This window comes from Lacerta agilis, chromosome 8, assembly GCF_009819535.1.
Source record: "Lacerta agilis isolate rLacAgi1 chromosome 8, rLacAgi1.pri, whole genome shotgun sequence".
Classification (NCBI taxonomy): Eukaryota; Metazoa; Chordata; class Lepidosauria; order Squamata; family Lacertidae; genus Lacerta; species Lacerta agilis.
This window is the reverse complement of record NC_046319.1, coordinates 47,463,547-47,491,400: the sequence shown is the minus strand read 5'-3', so window position 1 is coordinate 47,491,400 and position 27,854 is coordinate 47,463,547. Positions and strand designations below refer to the sequence as shown.

Here is a 27,854-nt window from a genome sequence, read left to right as displayed (position 1 = left end):
TCAAGCATCGCTAAGAGGCAGTTCTGGCATCAGATGGACCCAACAGCCCTGGGTGGCAAACAGTCTTATGCGAGGCAGGGGGTGGCATACCTGAAAAAGCAGCTTCGCAAAAAATAAATAAATCCCACAACCCACCCATTTTTCATTGCTGATCTCCTGGAATAAATTATCTCCTCTCACCAGCAATCGCAGCATCAAGAAAGCAATTGCCCAGGAGTGTTATCGGCAGCAAAACCTGCTTGCTGAAGGAGAAGGGTGGTGGAATATAAGCAACGCTCCCATTTAGACATGTGCTATATTTAGATTTCCATTTTCAAGCCTCAAACAATCTCCTGTTCTCCCCCTCCTCTTTCTCCCTTCATGGGTACAGCAAAGCTTTTAAACAGTACTGCAAAGTAAAAGTAAAAAATAAAACGTGTTGAAAAATAAAACGTCACCCTGAGAGACAAGTAATGAATCTGTTACGAACAACTGTTTTTCCATCTGAGGACCAAATGCCCAGGGGCTGCATGTCAGGGACTGGTGGGGCCACAGACAAAAGTGGGTGAAGCAACTGTTGCGGCTCTTAGCTTTGTGCAGCAGGCTGCATTCCAACCTCGCAAAAGTCAGAGGTTTCTGCACAGAGACAGGCCTCTCGCCATCTTCCATTGAGACAAGGAAGGGACATTATCTCACATTCTAGGCAATCAAAAGTACCTTGAGGGTGGCATGGAGCAGGCCTCCGAAGGGTGTGGTCTGGGGAGAGGGACAGATGGAAATGCATTGATATGTGTGGAGAATGGCCACCCTGCGACATGGTTTTTTTCTGTTGCAGCCCTGAATTTCTGTCTTGCATCATCACTGTATAGCTTTCACCATATGCTGATGAAGCACCGCTTTTGACACCTCAGATATGTGGGGTTTTTTAAAGACTCACTGTCAGGATCTTCCCCAGTATTGCTCATGAGTAACGACAGAGCCTCTTTTGAAAACTAAGGCTATTTATTAAGCATTGCTATTTACAAGCGGAGATAGTCAAAAACATGACCGTTCAATCACTTATCAGAATCCGGAAGTACATTCCTACGGCTTCCCGCCCAACACCAAATTTTCGGCACCCTGAAACAATGTCTCCTGTGTCCCCTAGCCCCCCTTCTCTGTGCCTGTGTCGGAAGCTGTGAGCTTCTTTCCGATCTCGTCTGGCTGGTGGTGCTGGGTCTTTCTGCAGCATCATGGAGCCCTTGCTCCGCTCCCTCGCTTGGAGACAATTCCTGGGATAGACTGGAGGAGGAGGAGGAGTCTGTTTGCAAAAGGGGCTCGGGTTCCCTATAGCTTAGCGAGCTATCTTCCCTTGAAGAGCAGCTCTCCCTGCCCTGCTCCTGAGCAGGACTCCCTCTCTCCCTCTCCTCGCGAGGAGCCGGGCTACTCATGACACTCACTCTATTATATTAACGCATTTAAATATTGCCGTTTTATATTGTAATCCACCCTGGGATCTTATGGTGAAGGGTGGGTAAGAAATCCATCACCAGCATGTCATCACTTTTGAAGTTTTTAAACCCATGGGAATTACCAGACATAGTGAATTCGAAGCTGAAAGTCCACCTCAAGTACTACAAGTGGCGTCAATTGTGCGTAAGTCAGACATGCCTGTAATGGCAAAAGATTAGAAACAACAGACATTACCAAAAAGAGGAAGAGGTGGCATACCATATTGGCATACCATAAGCTTTTCTATCAGCTCAGAGAGAGGGTGAAAATTAAAAGTCTCATCTCACAGCTTTATTACAAGGGTAGGAAAACCTTTTCAACACAAAGGCCACATTCCCATCTGGTCAACATTCAGGGGCCACATAAAAGTTGTGGGTGGGCTCAGGAGCAAAAGTGTGCAGAGCATCAAATATACATTTAGATTTGTACATTAGGCTGGTTTCTACTCTCTCTCTCTCTCTCTCTCTCTCTCTCTCTCACACACACACACACACACTCTGCTCCATCCAGGTAAACAAGAGGCCTTATCAGAATTGTAGGACACATTCCAGCCAGGAGGGTGTGAAGCAGGGCTGGTGATGGGTGTAGCCTGAGGAGATAGGTGTGGCTAAAGAAGGGGTGTGGCCTGGGGAGCATTTCAGGGGTCAGACAGAGATGCCTGGAGGGCTGCATTTGTCCACAGGCCTTAGGTTCCACCCCCACCCCCCGCCTTGTTAGATATTGGAATAAGATTAAGCTATAAGACCAAATGTAATGGCTCTTGTCAAAGTATGATTTATGGAGATCGCTGCTGTCTTATAAAGTTTGCATTGTATGAAACAAACAATAACTTGTTGCTTTTTTATTTTTTAAGGTTTTAAACCATGTGAGTCGAGGTTTGAAGAAGTTGTTACATCTGGTTAAGCTCATTGCCATTTTGTGTTCCTTGCGCCTTCGCTCTTGCCGGAATGCCATAATTCACAGGCGACAGGCCGTAAGCGCTGCAGACAATGCAGGCTGTAGCAAAGTATTTGGGAACTGGAGTGGCTCTCGTATCGTAAAGGCAAGAAATAATGTGGTCTGCTTTGTTGCCAAATTAAAGCATTCAGGAGAGGAGGTCATGCTCCTGGCTGGGATTATTGAGTCTTTAAAATTCACTCCTGTAATTAGGTTCTGGGGGAAACTAGAAAGGAATTAAATGAATACATTTCTCCTGTTTTCTGAAGCACATTGTCTCGAGCCTGCTAGAGAAGGGCCTGTCATTATGATGAGCGAGGGTGATTAAAGGGGAGAGGGGGAGGGGCTGTGCATGGCTGGGGAGGTGGGGGAGGGAGAAGTCTAGCGGATACAAATGGAAGCCACCGCTTGCTTACACACAGCAGTATAGGGTGTGGAAGGAAGCCAAGCAACTCTAAGTACAAAGGGAAGCAGGAGATGGTGCTGGGTTCAGTTCTCCTACTGCAGCTTCCCCAAAACAATATTCTGGACTCTACCCACCCCATCAGCCCCAGCCAGTGTAGCCAATGGCCAGAGATGATAGGAAGCAGTAGCCCAAAATGGCGACCCACAAACTCCTCCCCTGCCTAGACCGCTGGAAAATTGTTGAGGGTCTTGGCAGACCACTGGATTTATCTGCTTGTCATTTCGCAACTGCAGTGTGCTGTGCATGCGCACCCAGGCTTACAATTAGTGCTCATTTGGAATTTCTCAGAAAGCATTCTTTTCTGAGATATTTCTCACTTCTTGTCCCCTCACTTCCCTGCCCCCTGAAACGTAAGGCCACTTTTCAGAATCTTGACTCACCATCCTTCACTGCCCTGGCCCTGGAGTTCAGCAGAAACCAAGACACTGAGCCAGAGGCTGCAGCATCGCCACCTATGGAGAGCATGACTGAGCTCCTGATACTGGTGACCATGGGGCTGCTGTACCTGAGGCTGGTGGACAGGAGTTTCTGGATTAGGTCCTGCAGCACCAAGGACCATAGACCCAGAGCCAGGGAAGCAGCTTCCCCTGGTCCAAGCATCTGAGCGTCTCTCATCCTACCCCACCAGTCCAGCTGCATAGGAAGCACAACAGGACAGGGGACAGTGAGCACACAAGGAGTGCCCAGTTACAGATGAGAGGGCTGGCCCTTTGAGAGACTGACTCTCTAAAAAAAGGGTGGAGCCTAGGAGAGATGGATGGGAGGCAGAGGCTCTGAAAGCTTCAGTCCACCTCTAGCATTTATTGGAGCAAGTTGCTCACTCCCTGGGCTCCTTTGCACCACCAGACCAGGACAGGGCAGCCATAATTTATTGGTGGTGGCTGCAAGTTGTGTTGAAACAGTGCTAGGTCTCTGGGGCATTGTGGAGGATTCAAAATGGTAACCATGGCTGTCAACCCAGTGCCAACTGGTGCCATAGTTGTTTTTTAACTTAGGAAAAAAGAAAGAAGCTCTGTTACTGTCCTTGCTAATGGTGGTCCCCACCCCTGGGGGGGGCAAATGAAGAATTTTTCCTTCCCCTCGATAACAGTTAGTGAAATCTTTCCCCATTGCCCAGTCTGCAAATATGGTGGAGAATTTTGAGAGGCCGTCAGTACAGAGCTCTGCTTTCAACCCAATCTCAAAACAGCATAGTAAATCATTAAGAATCAGGAGGAAGAGAAGGAGGGTGTCAAAATTAAAAGCATAATACCAAAAAAGAAACTAAAAACATAGTTGTATAGTAGCTGAAAGTGATGAATCGCAAACCTTTTGATCTTTTAATGGGGAAGAGAATGATTGAACCAAATACCAGCTGACATTTCCAGAAATGTCCCTGTCCTTTAAACATGCTTCCATTTTTAAAAATATTAAAAAATTTCCCAAACCCTCGGCAGGGTGAACCAGTGCCCTAAACATCCACACTCCCTGGCTACAGCCCTGTGGCCCACTATAGCATGCGATATGCCTTGAGTACAGTATGGCTCCCTTGTAAGTGGGTCAGTCTGAGCGGCAAAATCATAGTAACTCATTTCCTGACCCAAATCCTTACCATGTTTATTCAGCCACAGAGCCCTTGATTACCCAAACCTGCCTTAGGGAAGATTTGCTACATTTCATTCACCCCCACACCAAAAAACAGGCTCCCTGACACATTGGTTGAGCATCTTTAGTCCTGAAAGGCATGCGTCACTGACATTTTCTGTACCACAAAAATATTACAGCTGCCAGCATTATCTGACTCGGCTACTACATTGTGAAACAAAAGCTTTGCATAGCCGCCTCACCAAGCAGCGCAACTCTTTGCTTTATATACTTTCTGTTTGGGAAACTCAGGTCATCTTCCTAATGCAGCGGTTCTTTGTGTTATGTTCCATTCCTCTGGAAGGACCCAGTGGGCTGCCATTGTTTGCCATTGTGTCCATATGGGATACCATATGCTTCCAGGGAAATATGTATGTAGTTGTCGTACTGAAATATGGCCTTGGGTTTTGGTTTTCAAGATAATGAAGGGTGTTTTTTTTTTCCAAGTTAGCAAGCTCTTTGAAATATTTACATCATCTCTTGGCATTGCCCTTCACAGCACTGCCTGCTTAACCTCACTATCGCCACCCCTGTGAAGTTAGCTGCAGATGAAACATTTACAGCAACATTTATAGCAGGGATAGGGAACTCTTCAACTCGCTCCCACAGGAGCCAGTGATGGCCACCAACCTGGAAGGCTTTAAAAGAAGATTAGACCATTTCATGGATGAGGGGGCTATTGAAGGCTATTAGCCACGGTGGCTATGCTCTGCCCAGTGGCGGAGGAAGAGGGGTGTCATCGCTGAGGGGGGTGACAAAAAGACAAAAAGTATGAGTTTTAAAAAATAATTTTAAAAATCAGGCTCACAAAACGTTTTAGTTCAGTCAACAAACGTAACAAAATGCGGCTGGCATTGGGCGCCACACTCTGAGGGCCGGCACTTACCGTGGGGTCTGCAGCATGGCTCCCAGTACGTTTCCGAGCACAATTCAAAGTGTTGGTGCTGACCTTTAAAGCCCTAAATGGCCTCGGTTCTGTATACCTGAAGGAGCGTCTCCACCCCCATCATTCAGCCCGGACACTGAGATCCAGCGCTGAGGGCCTTCTGGCGGTTCCCTCACTGCGAGAAGCAAAGCTACAGGGAACCAGGCAGAGGGCCTTCTCGGTAGTGGCGCCCGCCCTGTGGAACGCCCTCCCATCAGAGGTCAAGGGAATAAACAACTACCTGACATTCAGAAAATACCTGAAGGCAGCCATGTTTAGGGAAGTTTTTAATGTGTGATATTTTTGTATCTGATTTTTGTTGGAAGCCGCCCAGAGTGGCTGGGGAAATACAGCCAGATGGGCGGGGTACAAATAATAAATATTATTATTATTATTATTATTATTATTATTATTATTATTATTATTATTATTATTATCTCTCCTGGGAGTGACGTGGCGGCTTGAAACGGCAGCGTGGGACTTGTGTCTGCCCTCTGCCTCTCCCTCAGCCACCCCACAGCTGAGGAGGAGGCAGCGGAGAGGCTCCATGCAGCACACCCAACCTACATGGGCAGCTCACCCTGCCCCAAGCTGCAGGACGTGTGGGCTGCACCCGGCACCCAAGAGGCTAGCTACGCCGCTGGCTCTGCCTCCACAGTTGGGGGCACCAATGCTTCTGAATACCCAATGCTGGAAACCACAGGAGAGGAGAATGCTCTTGTGCTCAAATCCCACTTGCTGGTTTCCCACAGGCACCTGGTTGTCACACATATCACCCTTGATTCAGTGATGGCTGCCGCCCATTGGGACTGGTAGGGTGGAAAGCAGGGAGGCCGACAGTAGGGGGAGCCACAGTCAATGAGAGGTCAACTAATTATGGTTTCGTCTCCATCCTCTTCCCTGTCTGGTTCTGGAGGGATGAAGGAGGAGGAAGTTGGAAAAAGGCAGGCATAGCTGAAATCCTTTGCACACTTTTCCGGGAGTAACCTCCATTGAACACAGTGTCACACACTGAGGAGTAAACATGCTTAGAATTGTGCTGCATGAATGATACCAGTTGGTTATATAGTCCAACATATAATATAGCCATTAAGTCTATACAGCAAAGTTCCCCAAACATCGCATAACAGAGGCACATTAATTTATTTTTACTGAATTATAAACAGGAAGCAAACTTCAATCCTACACCTCAGAAGGCTTACTTCCAGAGCAGGGGTGGGGAGAAAGTCACATGTTCCCAGCCTTCCTGTATCCCAGGGGTGAGGAACCTGTGGCCCTCCAGATATTGCTGGACTGCATCTCCCATCATCCTTGGGACTGGTGGATGCTGCAGTCCAACATCACTTGGACGGTCACAGATGTCCCACCTCTGTTCTTGCACCACACTGACAGTTAGTTCTCATGTGCCCTGAAACACAATGCACAAATTGTGTCCCGGCAACATTGGAGTGGTGCGCTTCCTTTGCAAAGCCAGCTCTTTCCAAGTCCACAGGCATGTCGCAGTGAGCCTCATTACCGCCCTATGGTGCCATCGCTTCCTGCAGATCACACAAGTGGAGCTGGCATTTCCCTTCATTATCAAATGCTGTTGTCTGCCACAAAACAACAAATGCATGGGGGGGGGAACACTAGGCACACTTCCCCCACACCCCTTGCTGAGTTCATCTGTGGATGCCCTCGGTCGCTTCTGGACATTGCAAATTACAAAACAATGGAAGCTCTGGGGAGCAGGCAATTACGGTGTTGTCGTACACTTTGCTGGAAGGAGGACACAGACAACGCTGTTGATACAGGCAGGGAATGCTTATGAAATGCCTCCATCCTTTTGAGGACAGATGCAAATTCGCTAGCTTCATTGAAAAATCATTGTCCTCAGCATCCACTCATTCTAACAAAGCGGTCCCTGGAGGCTATTTTGGTTTGTCATCATGTCATGTCAATAAAAATAGTTTGTGCCTGCGATTCCATTTTTAGGCTATTGCTTCTGCAGCAGAGGGTTGTATTCCCCCTGCCCCCATATGCTTCCTAAACCACCAGTCGGGGTGAAATTACTCCTAGTTTACAGCTGCTTCCAGTGAATCACTGATGGCATAGAGACCATGGAACATTTTATCGTTTCTTTACTCAAGTCAATTTTTGTACAGCAGAACTAGGGGTGGGTGAAGCTGTCCATTTTGGTTTCTCTCTGTTCCTCATTTTTCCAACTAAGTTCTTCACAATTCCACATACATTTGAGATTATTTTAAGTCCTCGCGAAGATTTTTCAACATTTTAGTGCAAATTTCTCCCAAAGTACACATTTGTGCATTCACACACCCCCAATAAAATGCATTTTTGCATATTATTTTCTCTAATATGTGCATTTTTATGCACACTATACCCCAGTATATGCATTTTTTTGCCCATTCTATGGCTGGAGAAGTGCCTTGCAAAATTCATTGTGAATTTTGAAGTATGGGTACATTTCAATTCACTTACAATTTTGGAAAGTGTGAGTTAGCCTTTAAATGTGATCTGAAACAAATTTCTCCCCTATTAGGAAGGAGAAACTCTCTGTTCTATTTAGAATATGGAAGGTGATCGGAAAACTGTTCCATCCACTATATGAGGGGTGGGAGAATTCCCCCCGCCCGCCCGCCAAAGGGCCCATTTCCTTCTGGGCAACCTTCTATGGGCCGCATTCTTTTCTGGGTTGCTGCCTGGTAGCCGTCTTTGGATGAAGGATTGCCAGTCTAGTCAATATATGAAGGATCAGGCCAAAAGCCCGTCTAGTCCAGCATCCTGTTCTCATGCTGGCCAACTGCATAGGTTGGCCCACAAGCAGGACCTGAGCACAACAGCACTCTCCCCACTTGCTATTCCCAGAAGCTGGTTTGCAGAGGCTTCCAACAGTGAAAAGACATATTGTACCAGACTAGCCAGCAAAACAGTATTCTACCCGGTAACCAGTACTGTGGTCTGAAAAACCAGCGAAATGAAGATTCTGCCAGGCACTACCCATGACTTGTTACAGGCTCCACCCATGATCCTCCCATGACCCACAAATAATAATAATAATAATAATATTTATTATTTGTACCCCGCCCATCTGGCTGGATTTCCCCAGCCACTCTGGGCGGCTTCCAACAAAAATCAGATACAAAAATATCACACATTAAAAACTTCCCTAAAAAGGGCTGCCTTCAGGTATTTTCTGAATGTCAGGTAGTTGTTTATCTCCTTGACCTGTGATTCAGTTATAGCCCCACCTGACCTGGATCTGCACCCAGGTCCTGCCCATCGCTAAATATATTTTCTTTTAACTCCAAAGTTGGCCATTCTTTGTGTGTTATTTGCATGCGCTGTTTTTCTCAGGGCACAGCTACAAACCTGGGATCCTCTGTGCACAAGATTTTTATTACTCACCTGCAGTAAACGATGGTTCCAATTTATATGCACTGAGATATTTTTTTTAAGGCAATAATAGATTTTTGTTTATTTTTAGCCGAGAATCATAGATTGTGGAATTGGAAGGGATACTCGGGGTCATTTAGTCCAACCCCCTGCAATGTAAGAATCTCAACTAAGGCATCCATGACAGATGGCCATCCAACCTCTGCTCCAAGGAAGGAGAATCCACCCTCTTCTCCAGGTGAAATATATCCCATTCCCTCAACCATTCCTCATAAGGCTTGGTTTCCAGGCCCTTTATCATCTTGGTTGCACTTCTCTGCACATGTTCCAGCTAGTCAATATCCTTCCTTACTGTGGTGCCCAGAACTGGATGCGAGACTCTAGGTGGGGGGTCTGACCAAGGCTGAATAGAATGAAGCTATTACTTCCTTTGCTCTGGACACTGTACTTCTGTTGAGGCTTCCCACTCTTGTTTTCCTCCTGGGAGTATTCTCCCCATTGCTCCTCATTTAAATATATGCAGCTTTGAAAGGCCTATCTTTTCTGTGACTGAGCAACAGGGAAAAAAAGAAAGGAAAAAATCCCAGCTGGGGTGGGAACACAATGATCAAACTTCTTTAAACCTGGCCAGGTGACACCTCAGCCGCAGACCTGTTACTGGTGCCTGCCTATTGGCCATGGAGCCAAGCAAGTGCCAGCTAAACATTTGCCAACGTCATCTTCATATAGAAATAATTATATACAGAGAACACTCACACACATACGAGGAGAGCTTTAATGCGAGCTTTAAATGTAAACTGCAGAACTGAGGGCATCAGCAAATCTGACTCTATGTGGTTCAGACTGCATCAGAAATCCCTCACTGTAGTGGTTAAATTAATTAGCATGCTATAGCTAGCAAGATTATCACCAGCAACTGCTGTTATGAATGGTTACTGTGTAATTATGTTACATGCATTTGGGCTTTGTAGAAAAACGGAACTGACCTACATTTCATAGCCACTTGGCTCAGCAGTTTACAAAACGTTTCTTTTCCATCCATGCGTCTGTTGAAGGAGGGCAGGATGTCACGGCAGACGATTCTAGTCTGGTTTCACCACAGGAAGGTCTTTAAGGTGCTGCAAGACTTCTGCAGCTGTTCCAAGGGTAAGGTGGATGCACCACAGAGATCAGCAGCACACAGCAATAAGCCAGTGGAATCAAAGCAAGCTCCTACTGCACTCCCCAAATGCACACTAAAATATTCACATTTGCTGTAAATATAGCTTGTATATAGCTGAGGCACTAATACTTTGGCCACCTCATGAGAAGAGAAGACTCCCTGGAAAAGACCCTGATGTTGGGAAAGATGGAGGGCACAAGGAGAAGGGGACAACAGAGGACGAGATGGTTGGACAGTGTTCTCGAAGCTACCAACATGAGTCTGACCAAACTGCGGGAGGCAGTGGAAGACAGGAGTGCCTGGCATGGGTCACGAAGAGTCGGACATGACTAAATGACTAAATGACAACAACATAGCTTGTATGGTAGCTGAGGAAGTGGTGTGTGTGTGAGAGAGAAAGTGGTTTTAGGGGCACCAAGGAACTGAAAGGAAGCACTGACTTCCCAAAAATTTGTAGCGCCAGTTTTTCCAAAGCTCACACTGAAAATCATAGCAGAAGGGGGAAAAAAATCTGAAAAAAATACAAACTTGAGCCAGGGAATGTCACAGGAATGAGAGATACGTGATTCTTGAAGACAGCATACTAGGATATCTCATGAACAGTCTTCCGGTGCAAATTGCTTTTACCCAAAGATAGCAGAGCTTCCTAAGGGAAATGTTCTTCTCAAACACTCCAATCTAAATAAAACAGCATTTTGGAGTAAGAAGGGCCATGGTTCAGTGGTGAAGCAAACACATGTAAGCAAAAGATTCCTGGTTCAGTCTTTGGAATCTCCTATTAAAAAGAACCTCAAGCAACAGAGCTGAGAAAGATCTTTGTGAGAGACCTTGAACAGCACTAGGCTTGATAGGCCAATGGCCTCTCTCAGTGAATATGTAAAGCAGGACTGACCAAGATGATGCCCTTCAGGTGCTGTTGGCCTCCAACACGCGTCAGCCCCAACCCAACCAGCTTGGCCAATGGTTATTTGTTATTTGAATGCCATGTTGTTTTCACCCTCTCCCACTGTCGCTAATATATGCATGTTTAGGCACGCATTCAGTTTTGTACACATCCCGTGCACTGCAAAAGCTGGAGAAGGGTGAATTTGAAAGAATGGCTATACTTCAGTTTGTATGTTGTTCTGGAAAGTTTGAATTGGGTAGATTTAAATGCAAGCAGAGTCATATTTCTCCCCCATCCCAGCCATGGGTTACAGAACTGGAAAAAAGTCCTCCCGGGGAACATTAAGAATCTGCTTTAAATAAATATGATATGATTCCTTAGATCGAACTCTCACTGTAAGTACTTGGTAAGGGAAAGTGTGTCTGGGGTGTGTATTCTATGTAGCTTTGTTCACAAAGGTTTCTCCTTTTTGCATAATTACATGGTTCCCTTCCCCACTCCACCCCCTGTTCAAATGGGTCTGTTTGTTCATAAGGTTCTGTGCAAATCAGAATACTGTTTGCCCTGACATACACTTAAGACTTCTCGTTTCAAACAAAGCATAATAACAGGGCGGTGCAGCAATTATCCCCAGAGATCTCATCTCAGTAGTATGTTGGGCAACAGAAAAGGGGGAAAACTGCAATTAACTAATCTAAGAACTGGCTGGCACATGCGCAGGCTCATCCCTCGAAGGCTGAAACATCAAGCCACAATTTACGACTTAAAATGTGAAAGAGTCAACAGGGATGCAACACCACAGACAGAACTTTCACACTTGCGGAAGCATGGATTTTAAAAATAAACAAGTCACACCTGTATGTGGGAATGGGGTAGAAAGTCATTTGGACTGCATAACTTGTAGTTACTGGACCAATATGCAAACCAAAACAAAGTTATCCTTCAAATTTACACTTTCCTGAATCTTGCAATCTTCCAGTACAAAATAATAATAATAATAATAATAATAATAATAATAATGCACGCACACACACAAAAATATATTAGAGGAAATTGCATAAAATGCTTATATTAATGGGAATAATGTACAGCATTTTGGAAAGCTGCTTTTAAATGCACATTTTAGCCAAAGCTGCATACAAGTGTGTGTGTATTAGGCAATGCATTAGAAGATCCTCACCATTGTCACGCCCTGAGGCCAGTGCCCTTGATGTAAGCTGCAGCAATGCCCATGTCAGAAGGGCAGATCTATGGCTCTGTCTCATCACACTACTGCAAGCCAGAGATCTATTCTTCTGAACAGCTTGATGAAGATTTTGACCCAGTGTTCAGTGGCTGTGACAAACACAAATTTCTTTCTAGGAGTCATTAGGAAAGGGTTTGAAAAGAAAACTACCAATATCATAAAGTCGTTATTCAAATCTTTGGTGTGGCCCTGCTTAGAATACTGTGTATAGTTCTGTTCACCTCACCTCAAAGAGGATATTGTAGTGTACTGGTTGGCCTATTGTGAGAATAGGATGCTGGACCAGATGGGTCTTTTGTGTGATCCAATTATGGGGCTCTCGTCTTATGTTCCTTTGCAAAGATAGACAGAAGCTATATGGCCAAGCAAACACTACACATGTTGCCCAGGTTAAGAATACAGCAAAATCAAAACAACAGACCTATTTCTAAATTCATTTTCACCCTCTGCAAAACCTAGGAGCCATTTCCAGCTTTGCTCCCCTCCCGCTTTTTATTCATGTTATTTTCCAATTGGGTCTTGTCACTGTAATTAGGGGTAGCTGAATCAGTCTAATTCCAGGCCATGTCTCTTCTTTATGTAGGCATGCTGCTCAATTCTGCAATAATGTGCACAAAAAAGAGCACATTTAAATACACATTCGTAAATGCGTTGCCTCTCCGAATACATGTTTTAAAAGGATTTGCAGTTTTTGAGCTGAGCATTACATTGGAACTTCCCAGAACGGTGGAAGCCCATGGATAATTAGGCTGCAATCTGCATATTAGTGCAGGAGGTGCTGTAGTTAACTGTGTTCTGAAGTGTGACTGCATAAGAGGAGGGAAATGAATGAAGGATGGAGCATGAAGGTCAAGGAGTCAGGGTGAAAGTTTAGGGGAAGGGGGAATTGTCAGGGAAGGCCCAGCTAGGATTAAAGCAGTTGGTGGGTTTTGCCTGCCACGTAGCAATTAGTCACAACTTGTAAGTTGCGGATAGGCTCTGGTTTAGGTGATAGGCGTGGCACACATGATGTGGCCACGCCTATGCAAATGCAGGATATTCCAGTACAGGAATACAGGGACTCATTGGTTTGTCGGTCCCTGAAAGGCCCAAGTCTAGGGGACTGCCTGCAAGGGTGCAGGGAGATGGTCGAACCAGAACCTATGCAACCACTCACTTGGTTGTAATCAATCAAGTTGTGGCCTAAATTCTGCCAAAAACCAAACCAAATACCTGTCTCTTGTGTGAATTTATTTGGGGAGGGTTAACGTTCTAAACACGCAAAATGAGAGAAACTGAAATTTAGAGATTCACCTATCTCTACCTTCATGTTGCACCCACGTACCATAATCTTTCAGACTCTTTTAGAACAGTCTTCAGAACAGTTACTTGGGGAGCCTAAAACCACCCTGAATACCACTGATTCCAGGTTTTGGGGGTGCTCTTTGCTAACATGCTCTCAGCCCCCTCAATTCCCAGTGTAGAGGCCCAATTCTTTCTCCCTCTGCTGTTGCCTTCAGCCAACTCCCCTGCCCCAAGACCATTTCTGAGAATTCTTTCACCAGCTTTCATGACTTCTGAATCGAGCAGTAATCCAGACGTGGAGTGGGGGGCTGCATTGGCACCCCTCTGATGCCACCATAATCCCCATATGGGGATATTCCTGCATATTCCTGCATTGTAGGGGGCTGGCCTAGATTATCCTCAGGGTCCCTTCCAGCTCTACAATTCTATGGTTCTGTGATCACCAGCTTCAACAAGAAAGGAACACTCCAGAAGGAGACTATGGAATTGAAGAGGAGGAGGAGGAGGAGGAGGAGGTGAACCCATCTTCAGGCCATTTAAGGTGTGAAGGATGGAAGAGGTAATCTGGAGATAGAAGAATAAAAGGCCTCAGTCTGGCCGCAAGCTTTGCTGGAATAAGTGGGAACTGTCTGTGCTGAGGCAACTTTTGACCAGCCTCCAGCCTTGCCACTTTCTCCATGGGATCTGCCATCGGACCAGTATGGACAATACTGAGCTAGATGGTCTGACTCTGTATAAAGCAGCTTCCTATGTTCCTATGCATGTCCACATGCCACAGCAAACATTTCCAAAAAGAAGAAAATGTAATTGTTGTGTATAATGAATGATTCAAGTGGCCCTTTGTTATGGGAATAGTGGTGCGTTCCAGCCATGGTTAAAAAGTTTCCAGCCATATGCTGAATGATAGTGTGAATTGCCAGAGGTACCAAATTAAACACTACCACCCAGAGTCTAGTTTTACATTCAGGCAGAGGGAGTATAAGGCACAGAGGACCCACTGCTGAGGTGCCTTCAGGATGAGAAATACATTTAGTATAATCCACTTGCTCTAGGGGGGAAATCCATAAAAGATGAGAGAAAAATGAGAATAGCAAAGCCTGTTAATGAAAAAAAAAGTAGCAGTTGTTCACACTCCAAATGAGAAATTTTCAAAAATTATAGTTTCATTTGCAAAAGACTATTCAGGATATTCTAGACTAGTCAAAAACCATTTTCCTGAAGATAGCAAGCTATAACCAGAGTGACTTCACTACCGAGGAATTAACCTAAATTGGAAGCCTAGTGCATATTATACAGATTATTATTATATCTTGAGCATTTATACACCACGCTGATAAACCTCTTCTGGGGAATGCCTTGCTCTGGTCTTTGCGCCAAAGCTGTATAATTCCTGTTAATTAAAAAATAAAATTTCTGAACATGTCTTACTTTTCCACTTTATGGAGAATGTGTGTCTGTCTGTCTGTGTGTGTGTGTGTGTGTGTGTCCAAATACCAACCCAGCATCTACTTCCTTCCATATTGCCATTAACATATACTTATATTAATTGCTCCAAGAACACATTAATAATTAATAATAATAATAATTAATAATAATAATAATTTAAGTATTTACCCACCCTTCAACAGCAGATCCAAGGGCAGGTTACAACAATTTTAAAATTCAGAATTTAAAACACCATGTTACACTTGATTAAGGAGCCATAGCTGCGTGGTAGCTCCTTCTGAAGGTCCCAATCTCCTTCCCCACCTTATTTCCACAAGGAAAGCCTTATAGTGTAGCTCCAGAAACAGCCTGGTGGGACTTCCGCTTAAGTTCACCTAAAATGCTACAAGACCATCTCTACACAAGGCTGTGCATGCTGAGAACAACTTTTCATCCCCTGAAGTTTCCCAGATACCCGGCTGGGGGCTGGGAAGGATAAACACCCAATGCCTGAGCCAAAGTCTCCCTACATCTGAATCTTAATAAAGTTGTGGCCAATTTTAATCCCATAGCACGTTGTCTTGCGTCATTATTCCGCTCAGGGGTCGCCTGGGGTTTGGGGGACTCCGCCTGTCCATGCAATGAACCTGTCCATTTCAGCCTCTGCAAAATCCTGAGACCACCACAACCCTCTTTGAAACATGAGCAGCTTCTAATTTTCATTTCCCATTGAGATGGCACCCTGGCAGTGTAATGGTAACTCACTGAAAGAAGAATTAGAAGCTTTCTCTGCAGTACCTTACCCTGTTTTGGATTCAATCTTGCAAAAATATCCCTCTCAGGAATTACTTACATTTAAAATATAACTCCAGCTTGCCGGTGTTTGGACTTAAAAGCCATACTTTTTAAGTCACTGTTATTGCTGTAGTAGATTGAGGCGTATGAAAGGCCTTCTGTTTACTGCTTCATATTAACAAATCGACAACTTCTGCCCAATTGGTTAGCAAGCAGATTGGATAGATGTTGCCACAAGACCTTCAATTATAAAACCAGCCCCTCACATGGGTGCTTTTTTTCTTTTTCTTTTTTGAAAGTAAAATGACAGTCCTCATGGAGGGCTAGAGTAAATAAGATAAGACTCTTTCCATCTTGCTTTGGGCAATCTTCCCTAATGAATGTGCAATAGCATTTCCCAACATCTCTTATTCTAGGACCTCACTTAGGAACTTAGGAAATCAAAGAACTACTCTGCTTATAGAATCATATAATTATGAGAGGGACCCCAAGGATCATCTAGTCCAACCCCCTATGTTCTGAATTTTCACATCAGTGTCTGATAAAGATCTCTCTTTAGGATCTATCAATTTCTGAAACTTTCACTTCCTTTTTTTGCAGCAGTTATCTACAGGTGTCAGTGGTGGCAACTGGATTGCGAGAGAATGGCCTAGTGCCCATCTTGTTGTCAACTTGATGTGAGATAAAGACATTTTAAAAAAAATTCATGCCTCTTAAAATTTGTCTTCGCCTTTGAAATCTGTTGTGAACTAGTAAATTTGTTTCAGCCTAGTTTTTATTTTCTGCTGCCCTCTGGTGCATTCTGATTTCAATTGTTGTATTGTTGCTGTACACAGAGGCAGCCCACCCCATTTCACCACCTGAGGAGAAACAGGAATCGCTGCCTCTGGCCCTGCCACCCCTGTACTGGAACGGCTCACTATCGGCAGAGGCAGTGGAAGCAGTGGGGCAGGTGAAGTGCCACCTCTTGCACTTCTGCTGCCTGAGGCACGCACTTCACCCCGCCTCATAGGCAGGCCGGCTCTGGCTGTGCAGTAGACTCGCAACTCCCACATGTTTGGCATGTGCAATTTCAACTTTACACGGCTGAAGATCAGCCAGTTGAAATCACACAGATTTGATGCATGGAAGGTAGAGAGTTTAAAAGCTATTTTTGCACAGGGTTTTCCCAGCACGGAAGGCACTTTTAAGCTCTCTGCCTTGGTCTGGGAGGCTCTTGCACAGGCTCTGAAGGCTCTCGAGAGATTTTGCGGGAACTCAGATGGCCCTGCAATGTCTCCTGACAGTGTCCCAGAGCCCAGAGAGCTGCCTTGCTTGTGGGGTAAGACTTGTTTGGCATGCCTGCTCCAGAAGGTAAGGTAGCTCATGTGGGGGCAGTTCCAAGATATACAAACTATCGCTGGAACCTCATTCCCATGCAAGTTGTGGGTGGAGTGTATTTATAATCTTATATTCATTCTGTAGGCTGCCCAGATAACAAATGTTTATAAGGCATGAATATAAGTAACTACATAAGTAAATGAATAGATAATGAAATAATTGTCAGGTTGTAAGGTTCTAGTCGATATGGGCAGCCTCCCAGTATTTTGCACTGCATTACTTGAAAACCTTCCCCTAGTCTATGGCCCCTTCCCTGCAGAGGTGCATGGTGAGGCAAAGTCATTTTCCACCAGGGAACTCACTGAGATATGCCTTGCTCAGCTTTCCATGATTCCTATAAATGCACATTGCAAGCTCATTGGATTGATTAATCAATTGGTTAAAAGACACCCTGAAGAAGACAGACAGATGATAGACAGGCAGACAGATAACAGGAATCATAGTTCTCCCTGGAACCAAACCTCTACTGTATAAAATGTGATACTAGCACTTCAATCCTGTACATCTCTACTCCAAAGTAAACCTTATTTAATTCAGTGGGAATTACTCCCAAGTAACCACGTAGCCAGAGTTGTCTTTGCTACATCAGCTGACCATTTCCCCAGTACATTGAGATATAAAGGAGAAAATTTGCAAAAGGAGGTCTTTTCATGATTTCTTTTGCAAAACTGGTGTGAGAAGACTTAGGTGCGTGTACACACACACACACAATACGTTGTCTAACAGGTGAGGAAAATCTATAAAATAATGCTGAAGATCAAGTCTATTAGGCTGCCACCCATATGAACTCATCATCACACGGAGTGGCTGTTGGGCAAATGTTCCATGTCTGCATGGCTCTCCAGTCTGAATGACCCTATTCCCTAGCAAGTGTGTCTAGAATCGCAGCCCGAAGTTTCTTTTTAATGTGTCTCCTGCCTTGGGCAACAGTATGATTCTGTTTTCCTTGTTCAATCAGGTTAGCATGGAAAGTGTTTCAGCGACATTCCCTTGTCATGTAGTTGTCCTGTATTTTAGCGCAACAAGGGAAGCGTTCAGCTGTAAACACTGAAAGGGAATACTTGTTCATCTAGTGGGCTGCTGAAGTCATGGGAATATGATAGTCGAGTGGCAAAATTGCAAAGCTAAAAATAAGATTCTAATCAAATGAAAGCAGAAGACAAAAAGATCAGAGCACCCACTATCTCTTGCGCAGAGGATGTTGAATTCTATGCAAAATGCAATCGTGGTTTTCAGAGGGGTTCTCAAATCAGTCTGTTACAACAAAAAATACCAGTGAATCTGGCATAGGCATAGGAGCGAAATTTGATTCAAATTGGAATTAAATGTGAATCAAACCAATTTGCACTAAAAATAATAATACACAAATGGAAATGCATCCTTTGAAATGAGCACTTTCCCAGCTATTGCAATGCAATGCAGTTCTCCGGCCCAGTTAGATGTACAAAAATGGATACACTCCAGTAAAGTGAGCCTAAAATGCATATATTGATGACAATAACATACATACATATTAGGAAAAAAATGGACTGCAATGCTGATGAATTTTCATGATGACTTTAAAAAAAAAAAAGAATTGGCAAACTGATTTGGAGACCTACAGGCATAGCTTTGGTGGACTAGAGTCTACATCAGCCTTTCTCAGTCTTGGGTCCCTAGATGCTGTTGGACTACAGTTCCCATCATTCCTAGCGAGCATGTCCAGTCCTTGTGGATAATGGGAGCTGTAGTTCAAGAACATCTGCAGATCCAAGGTTATGAAAGGCTGGCCTACATCATCAGATGCATGAAGTGTCCTCCTCAGTTGGCAGAAACAGGTGCCTGCAAGGACAAACTAGTGGCCTTAAGCTCTTCAGATTTGCCTCTTCAGCAACATGGGACTGGGTTCAAAAACACCCTGCTTTAATAGAAATTCCTTCTCTCTAGTGAGCCCTGAAAACTGTAGCTGGGGTTCAGAGGAGAGGGTCATTGCACTGAGCACACAACCACAATTTTAGGCAGGTAATGTTGCATGTGACATTCTGTGCAAACTGCAGGCTTTGTGCTTGCATTTTTACTTTGTTTTATTCTTTAACTACTGATGAAATCAGATGTTAAAAACAATCTAAAAAAATTCAAAATATAAATAAAACCAGCAGTTTTTAGCATACGCATCATAAAACAAAATGGTGTATTAAAATAACATACCACATTTACAAGTCTGGGTGCAGTAAGCTTGCTTAAACAAAAACAAAGGTTTATATCTGTTATTGTTCCTTGCTGGGTTAGGTTACTTGGGAGACCGGGATTTGTTAAGTCACTAACAGGAGGGGCAAAGTGGTTGGCCCTGACCCAGCTGCCAAACTGTTGAAGCCATTACAGTACAAACCAACAAAGGAGAATTCCTTGAGCGAGGTCTAAAGTGAAAAGGGAGGATCCCTCGAGTACAGAGAGAGAGGGCAGCAAGCTGCCTTTCAGCTATGTCTCTTGGGCAGGATATGCGCCAGGGGAAAGGAGTTTAACCGAGGCGACAGCTGTGGAAGCAACAACTTTGCCTTTTGTAGGATGCTGCTGCAGGCATATCTAAAATCAATGCCTAGGGCGGCTCATAAAAAACTTTTTTTTAAAAAAAAATGCCTGCTCCAAAGGTCTTAGCTCTCTACACTGGGGATTATATAGCTATATCTGAAATTTCATGCATATCAGTTAATTCCTTGACTGCCTAAACAGGGCCCTACTGCCTAAACAGGGATCAAGGGCAGGTCTTGATGTTGCCTGGGTCACAGGGCTCAGATTTGGAAATTATTTGGGGGTTCTTCACTCCTGCATTCAACAATATGGGAAAGGGGCAAGCCACCCATGAGGAAAGCAGAAGCGATTTCTCCGGGTGGCAGGCTCAGCACCATTGGGAGGGGCGGCAGATCTGGGCCCAAAGGAGCAAGCTGCTCACTGCCCACCTCTTCCACTGCCTCCTATTCCCCTCTCACATTCCCCTCTGTTTCTGTCCGCCCCCACTGCCACCGGCACCTCTCCCTCCCCGGGCCTCCTTTCCAGGCCTCCTTCTCCCCTTTTTCTCGGAAGTTGGGGTGGGAACAGAAGAGGAGCTTGCATCAGGGGCCAGCAAAGAGTCAGTATCAAGGTGACATCAAGGTGGGAGAGGCAAAATGTGCTGGACCAGCCCTGATATGGGAGCACCCCTCCCTCAACATGCATGCATACAACATAAATGTGCTGTGTATTCCCCCCCACCTGCATATGTCCATTATGGATCTGACCAGGGTGCCGGTGCCAGTGGCAATATGTGCATATAGATGTCCCTTTAGTGCAGGAGTGAGGAACTTGTGGCTCTCAATATGTTATTGGACTCCCAGTTCCCATAATCCCTGGCCATGTCAGCTGGGACTGGTGAGAGTTGAGGTCCATTGACACCTGAAAGGCGCCATGTCCCTCCTCTCTAGTGTTTTGGGAGCTGCTGTTGTGGTCGCAGCAAGCACTCCATTAAACACATTGGGAAAGTGGTTCTAAGAGCTGGGCCAGATGAGCAGAACCCTTGTGGAGTGTACCACTGCAGTCTGTGGGGGGGGGGGTGTGCATAACTCGTGTTTGAAACATCTTCCCTTAAAAAAAACATTACCTCTAAATTAGGATATGGTCAAAAAATCAAGCCTAGAACCTTCTCCTTGACACACTAATTTTAGGTGTGAGTAGTACATTTAATGTGTGTATGGCATTTGTACAACTGACACCCCTCCCCTTCATTTATAGCATGAGTAAAGCCCAGTACCGCATGGGAGATCTACTCTTCTGTTTTATCTCTCAGCTGACTCTATTTTCTGTACAGTGAGGGCTATAGCTCTGTAGAAGAGCATCTGCTTTGCATGCAGAAGGTCCTAGGTTCATTTTTTTGTCATCTTTAGGTTGCACTGGGACAGACTTCCCTGTCTGAAACGTCAGAGAGCTGCTGCCAGGCAGTGTAGCCATTACTGAGCTAGATGAGCCAAAGATCTGATTCAGTATAAGGCAGCTTCCTATGCTTCTATGCACAGCACAAGAACTATGGTACCTGCTTTCCATAAAGCGTCAAAACAGTGACAGATCTGGAGGCTGATTTCTTACTTTCAATAACTACATGGCTGAATTCCTAAGATACTCCTTGTAATGAACCCACAGGCACAACGGTGGCCACCTGGACAGTATAAAACAATAATCATAGAATTGTAGAGTTGGAAGGGGAACCATGAGGGTCATCTAGTCCAACCCCTTGCAATGCAGGGATCTTTTGCCCAACGTGGGGCTCAAACCCACCACCCTGAGATTAAGAGTATCATGCTCTATATATTGATTAATCCCTTCTCTAAAATGGACGCATTGAGGGAAAACACTTATTCATTCTGTTGAAAGGGGTCAAAAAGACAGGCGGTTGTCTCTGACTGAGATCTACTCAGAGCAGATGCACTGAAATTAATGGAAGTGGCTAATTTAGGCACATCAATTCCGGTAGGTCTACTTTGAGTACAACTTAGTTGGAGACAACTCAGCAGGCATAGGCAAACTCGGCCCTCCAGATGTTTTGGGACTGCAACTCCCATCATCCCTGACCACTGGTCCTGTTAGCTAGGGGTGATGGGAGTTGTAGTCCCAAAACATCTGGAGAGCCGGGTTTGCCTGTGCCTGACTCAGAGGCTAGGAACATTCCATTTATTAACACTATGCTATACCTAGTTTGCCCATTATCCTTTTATGCAGCAGGCGTTTTACTACACATGGCAGTGCCACCCCCCAACATCTGAACACTGCTATTGGCATCTTAAGCACACAATAAAGTTCACAGCCCTTTATATGGGTTTTTTTAACCTCATCCCCGCCCCCCTAGTTCTGCACTCACAATTATACTCTTAAGCGTTCTGCTACTACAGTGAGCCAAGACTCTCCACTCCACCTAGAAGCATGAAAGAACCCAACCACAGTAATCATGGGTAGAACAAGGCAGTAAAGGTGTGTAAAGAAGGACCGGATTCAGTGAGTTACTTTGAATGATATAATCCCAAGAATCACAAAGAGTATTTGTAAACATAAAGGACACAACCCCAACCCCAAAGGGACCTCCCCTTTCTGTGTTCCTTCACTGATCTGCAAGCCTCTTGACCAAGATGCTCTTACACTGGCACATTCTGAACACTGCCAGATACAAAAATGCCCAGCTGGATATGAAATCTTCTTGACTCCATTCCTGCAGGATCCCAGAAAGAAAAAAGGGGTGTGTGTGTGTGTATGTGTGTGCAAAAAATCTTGCCAGGAAAGGCTTTCAGGCAGAGAAGCCTGCACAAGAGAGCCAAATGGGCAAACATACCAACAAAAGAAGCACAGAGTTTTGCTTTTTAAAAAAGAAAGAAAGAAAGAAAATGGCAAACACAACCATTCATGCAACAATCAAATCAAATAAAAATGGCTGACATTATTAAAAGACACATACACACAGAGAGATACAGATACACACCCACCAGCTCATCCTGAAATAAACCACCTTTGTTCTGGCTCCTGGCTGGTTATTGTTGTGATACACATTTTATTCTGACCATTTTATCAACAGATATTCTGAGTACTTTTGACTTCCAGTGCAGTGCATGCTGCAGATTATCTGTCAGATGGGCATCCTGGATAGAACAGTCCAGAGGTAGGCTGCAAGAAAGACAAAGCCATATGGCAGAGAGCTAATTGGTTTGCGTTTGGCTCCCTCCTGGATTAGGCAGGGCTTCTCTGCTAGTTTTGCATCTGTTTCCCCCCACAGCCAAAGGCAAATCATAGGAGGTATTTGCGTGGCCCCATGGTTCATTGGCATGGAAAGCATGCTGCTCCTTGATTAAACTTCAATCTCTCTGTCTCTCGTTTTTCCACGCCCAGATAAGCACTTCGCCGAGTTGCCTCTGCTGTGCTGCTGACCTCTTTTCACTCTTTGGTGACTGAGAAAACCGTAAGGCGACAATAATCAACCCAGCACCAGAACTGCGAACAGCACAACCCACCAGGTGTGGGACAAAGGGTTGATCTGGGCACCAGAGCTGAGAGCCCCGGAGAGGGGTGCAATACCAGCACAGAGGCAATGTTCCTGGCTTGATGGCATATGGCATTGCTCAATATTCACAGCCAGCCCTGTCGCTAGGCACAGAAGTCTGTGGCGTGAACCACTGGTGTGCAACAGACAGTAGCAAAAAAGAAAGAAAAGAAAAAAACCAAATCACAAAGGAGAGGGCAGGTCTGCCATTCGGCCATAAGCACAGCCACGCTGGATTCCCCCCACCGCCACTCTGCTCCGAGGGATCAACGCCCAACCCAGCTTAGCTTTCTCTCCACCCACCCACCTCAGCCAAAGAGTGCTGAATGAGAAAATATTAATATCTGTGGAAGAAAATTAACTGTACTGTAGATTTTGGGGGAGATTTGAAGGGTAGGGGAGGCATGTTGGTGAGAGGGACTGTACGATGCAAGGGAACCATTTTGCAATCTGGGCTGCCCACCGCCTCCTACTTATGGCTGTAGTAGTGACTCTACTCCACGCTTCACCCCGCATAGTAATATCTCCCCACAGACGTGCCTGCAGGCACTTGTGGACCGACTCAGCGCACCCCTCAAGTTATTCTTTTTTTAAAAAATAATAATTGAGGTGGGGGCATGCTCAGTCTCACCACCACTCGCGTGACCCGCCTCAGTGCATAAAAGGAATAAAGCCGCGATCTGCTCGCCTGTTCGCAGAGCCTTCTGGACGCAAGGAGAGTCCGTGCGCGCCGAGGCTTAAGCAAACACACAAAGGATATGAATACATACACCCTTCCGGAACAGCAGAGACAGGCGCTTGGGGAGGGGCAGCAGCATGGACCACGTTCCCCTTTTCCTTACTCCAGATCGCCTTCCCCACGCTGGAACTCCACACCCGCGCACAACAACAGGAAGGCGAGAGCGCGGCGGGCAAGCAGAGCAGCCACGCGAAAAGCGAGATCCCGCTCCCTTTCTCAAATCCGTATACACACATTCATATATATTTGCATAGGTGCAATCGCTTACTGTGCGTGGCAGTGGAGGAAGCCGGATCCCAGTCCCATGCCGCCAGCCGAGGGAGCAGCAGCCGGCGGAGCCTCCTTAAACGCGAGCGAGGCTCAGCACCTTTGCGCTGAACAGCTCCACACACAGCCTACCCATGCGCGTCGCTTCTCTTGCACCAGCCGCCGCCGTGGCCACCGCAGGCTCCATCCTTCATCCCCGCCCAACTCCGCCCCCGGCTTCTCCCATTGGATGCGCCGCCTGGCTGATTGATGCTAAAACGATCGTTCCAATTCCACCCCCTCTCTCTTCCCCAACACACACACACGAGTGACGCCAGCCAAAGGAGGAAACTATTTCTCCCAAGCCGGAGCCTAAAAGGAAGGTTTGGACTACATCTCCCAGCCACCTCTGCGGTGGATCGCTCACTCTCTCTCGCCTCTGCAGCAGGGGGGCCTGGGATTTGTAGTGCTTGCCTGCCAGGAAGGGATCCCGCCCCTCCCCCCCCCAACGAGACAGACAGGCTCCTATCGCCTGGTGTGCAAAGATGTTAAGGTATCGAGGGAAGGTTCCTGTAACCATGAAAGTCGCTGAGGTCCATTTCATACTTACAAAGGGGGGGGATCTCAAGGGGGTAGCTGTGTACAAGCTTTAATGCATTTTAAGACCTGGGTTGGTATTAAAGCCATGATTTCTTTGGAAATGTGCAGTGGAATAATAATTACAGTATAACCCCTTGAATTCTGCTATGAATTTGAGCACAATCTTATTAGTACATAGTTAAGTACATGTTTCTATTTAAGCTGTAAGCCACCTTGAGTCCCTGTCTGGGGGGAAAGGTGGGATATAAATAAATACAATAATAGATAGATAGATACTCATTTGCTGTACTTCCAAACACATCAGCCTGTGGACATAATTTTTTTTAGCAATCAGTTTTCAACAAAATTATTGAGTGGCCTGAAAGCAGGAATCCCTTACAAAGAGTGTGGTTCCAGTCCCCAGGCCAGCATCTGGTTTACAGTGGGGATACAAGAGCCAGAACATCTGAAATCCAGCACTCAGCAGAGTTGGGGATATAAATAAAGAAGCCTCTCAAGGTAATTAGGAGGGACAGAGTAAAAGCAAGCAAGAAAGCAATGCAAGGACGTTGCAGTGCCAGATGCTCTTTTTTAATCCTTGAGGCTAGTGGTCAAGCCAACCATATGGCCAGTTGTGTCTTCCAGATGTATAAATGCACATAATTGCTAAAAAGTGAAACGGAGCACTGTTATTATCATGTGCCTTTTTCTAAGCTTTCTGGAATAGAGCTGAAATGGACTTGTGAGACGTTGATGTTTTGCATCACAAGAAACCTGTCAGATCCGACCAAGCGCACATCTAGTCCAGCATCCTGTTCTCACAGTGACCAACCAAATGCCGTAATGGGAAGCCTGCAAGCAAGACATGAGTACTTTCTCCACTCATGTTCCCCAGCAGCTCGTATTCAGATATTTGCCACCCCTGACACTGGAGGTAGTCCATAGTCGTAATGGCTAGTGGACATTGGTAGCCATATCCTCCATGGATCCCTTTTCAAGCCCTCCAAGTTAGCCACCACTGCATGAAAATCACAATTTAAATTATTATCTTTTGAATCTGCAGGCAAACATTTGGAGTTGGGGAAGATTTTGATGCACATGAAATGTCTTGTGTGGCCCTCTGATTTCATTCCCTGCTCCCTGTATCCAGGCATCTTTGCCTCTCTGCTTTCTGAGGTCCAGGATTCTCAACAGCCCCTTGCCATGGCAGGCAGTGGAGCAGGTGAGTGACAAGCAAGGGGGAGGGATGAAGTGAGGCATGGGGAACACCATCACAATAGGAAATTTAAAGTTGCAGCGTGTTTTCCCAAGCTGAACCCCAGCAATCCTGCTGTGTCCCTGTAGGAGAACTGATATCTCCCTTAAGCATCCTTCAGGGTGCTTCAGAAGATAGGGGTGGGGAAGAAATTGGATTCCGTCTGCATTTAAAGAAAAAGCAAGCCTGTTCACACTTCACTCTACAATGGAGTTGCATGTGTGGTGTAGTGGTTAAGAGCGGTAGACTCGTAATCTGGGGAACCGGATTCGCGTCTCCGCTCCTCCACATGCAGCTGCTGGGTGACCTTGGGCTAGTCACACTTCTTCTCAGCCCCACTCACCTCACAGAGTGTTCGTTGTGGGGGAGGAAGGGAAAGGAGAATGTTAGCCGCTTTGAGACTCCTTCGGGTAGTGATAAAGCGGGGTATCAAATCCAAACTCTTCTCTTCTTCTTCTTCTTCTTCTTCTTCTTCTTCTTCCCAAACAATACATGAACCGAAACACAGCCATCTTTTAAAATCCACACTTCTCCAAATTTTGCAATGCAGTTCTCCAGTCACATGCCAGTACTAGGGTAAACATGACTGAGTTGAATTACTTTTTAATGATTATCTTATATGTTTTAACCGTTTTATCTATATTATTTTAATTTGTTGAGTCCTGGACTGGGAGGGAAAGGCAGGATATTTATTTATTTATTATTAAATTTGTATACTACCCTATACCCATTGATCCCAGGGTTAAATATAATAATAATAACTTAGGTTCATTGATTTCAATAGGTCTGCTCCGAGTAGGACTTCATTTAACACATTTATTCATATATAACCCACCTTTCTTCTGGTACAGAACCTAAGGCAGCCCACAGCATAAGTTAAAGCACATACAGCTGAAGAAACAGAATAAATATACTGTGTGTGTGTATATATATATATATATATATATATATATATATATATATATATATTATATAAAATCAGTAACTCTATTAAAAAACAACACTGAAAGCTACTTGAAACTAATAGTAATAATGAAAAATAATTGACAGCCATTGGCTATTCTGGGGACAAACTGAGAAGCCCCTGCAGACTTGAGGCTTGAGCCAGAACCAGTTGCCATTTTCTACTACATACAGATCTTTGGATTTCTCCTTGCTAAGGGTACACTTAGTGTGATATGAGGCTCTTTCAGTGAAACTTGGCAGCTCTCAAGCTGCAACAGGAGCGGAGAGTTCTTATCCCCCAAACAATGTTCCAAGTGCAGTCAGCACACAAAGCAATATGGTGAAAATAAATTGCTCTATAAGTGAGTTTGAAAAGAGGGGGGAGAGAAACGTTTTAAGAGAACAATCCAAATTCTGTACAGTGAAAAGGAAGACAATGTTCTTGACAGAGAAAGAGCAAAAAGTAGAACGGAAATAGAAGAATGGGATTAGGGCATTGGTCAGAGTTTCCCCAAGTGTCCTTAGGCAAATTTTGGATGGATAACATGAACATCCACCTGGCATGTAGGCATCTTAGGAGGTTGATGGTAGGCTGGGAAGGCTGGTGGCCCCATCCAGTATCCTTGGGCAGTTGCCAAGGCTCTGGCTGTACAGCAGGCGGCCACCACCATCCTACATGTGGATCTCAGGATTAGGATTATTTAGGATTAGCGGGGAAATGCCTAGCACTGCCCAGGAATTTTTAGAACCCAAGGAATATAGTGGTTTTTTAATGGATGGTGTAATTTCTGAATTTGGACCCATCTTGCCCAAAATTGGGTGGCGTTGTGCCAAAGCCACATTTGGGCTTGCCATCTTGATTCAAAATGGTGCCCAGTATCCAGACATGAATGAAGACTGCTGCCCCCACCCACTTAAGGAACTTGAATGCAGAGTTTCACAACAATATCTCAAGAGATAGCAGAACCTATGCCAAAAACTGGATGAAGTCACATCAAGGTCACTTTTTAGTCTGCCACCTGAATTCAAAATGGCACCCGGCCTGAAGACGGCCACCCCCATCTTGGG

General features: G+C 45.2%; 1 protein-coding gene across 1 annotated transcript in view; it reads right to left on the bottom strand.

The window, feature by feature from the left end:
* The window catches only part of SMPD3 (sphingomyelin phosphodiesterase 3), a 113,496-nt gene extending 89,290 nt beyond the window's left edge, over window positions 1-24,206 (bottom strand). The window contains exon 1 of the mRNA XM_033157224.1: window positions 24,030-24,206. The gene's annotated coding sequence lies outside the window, so the exon portion shown is untranslated. The remainder of the gene's footprint in view (window positions 1-24,029) is intronic.
* Between the last annotated feature and the right edge of the window lie 3,648 nt (window positions 24,207-27,854).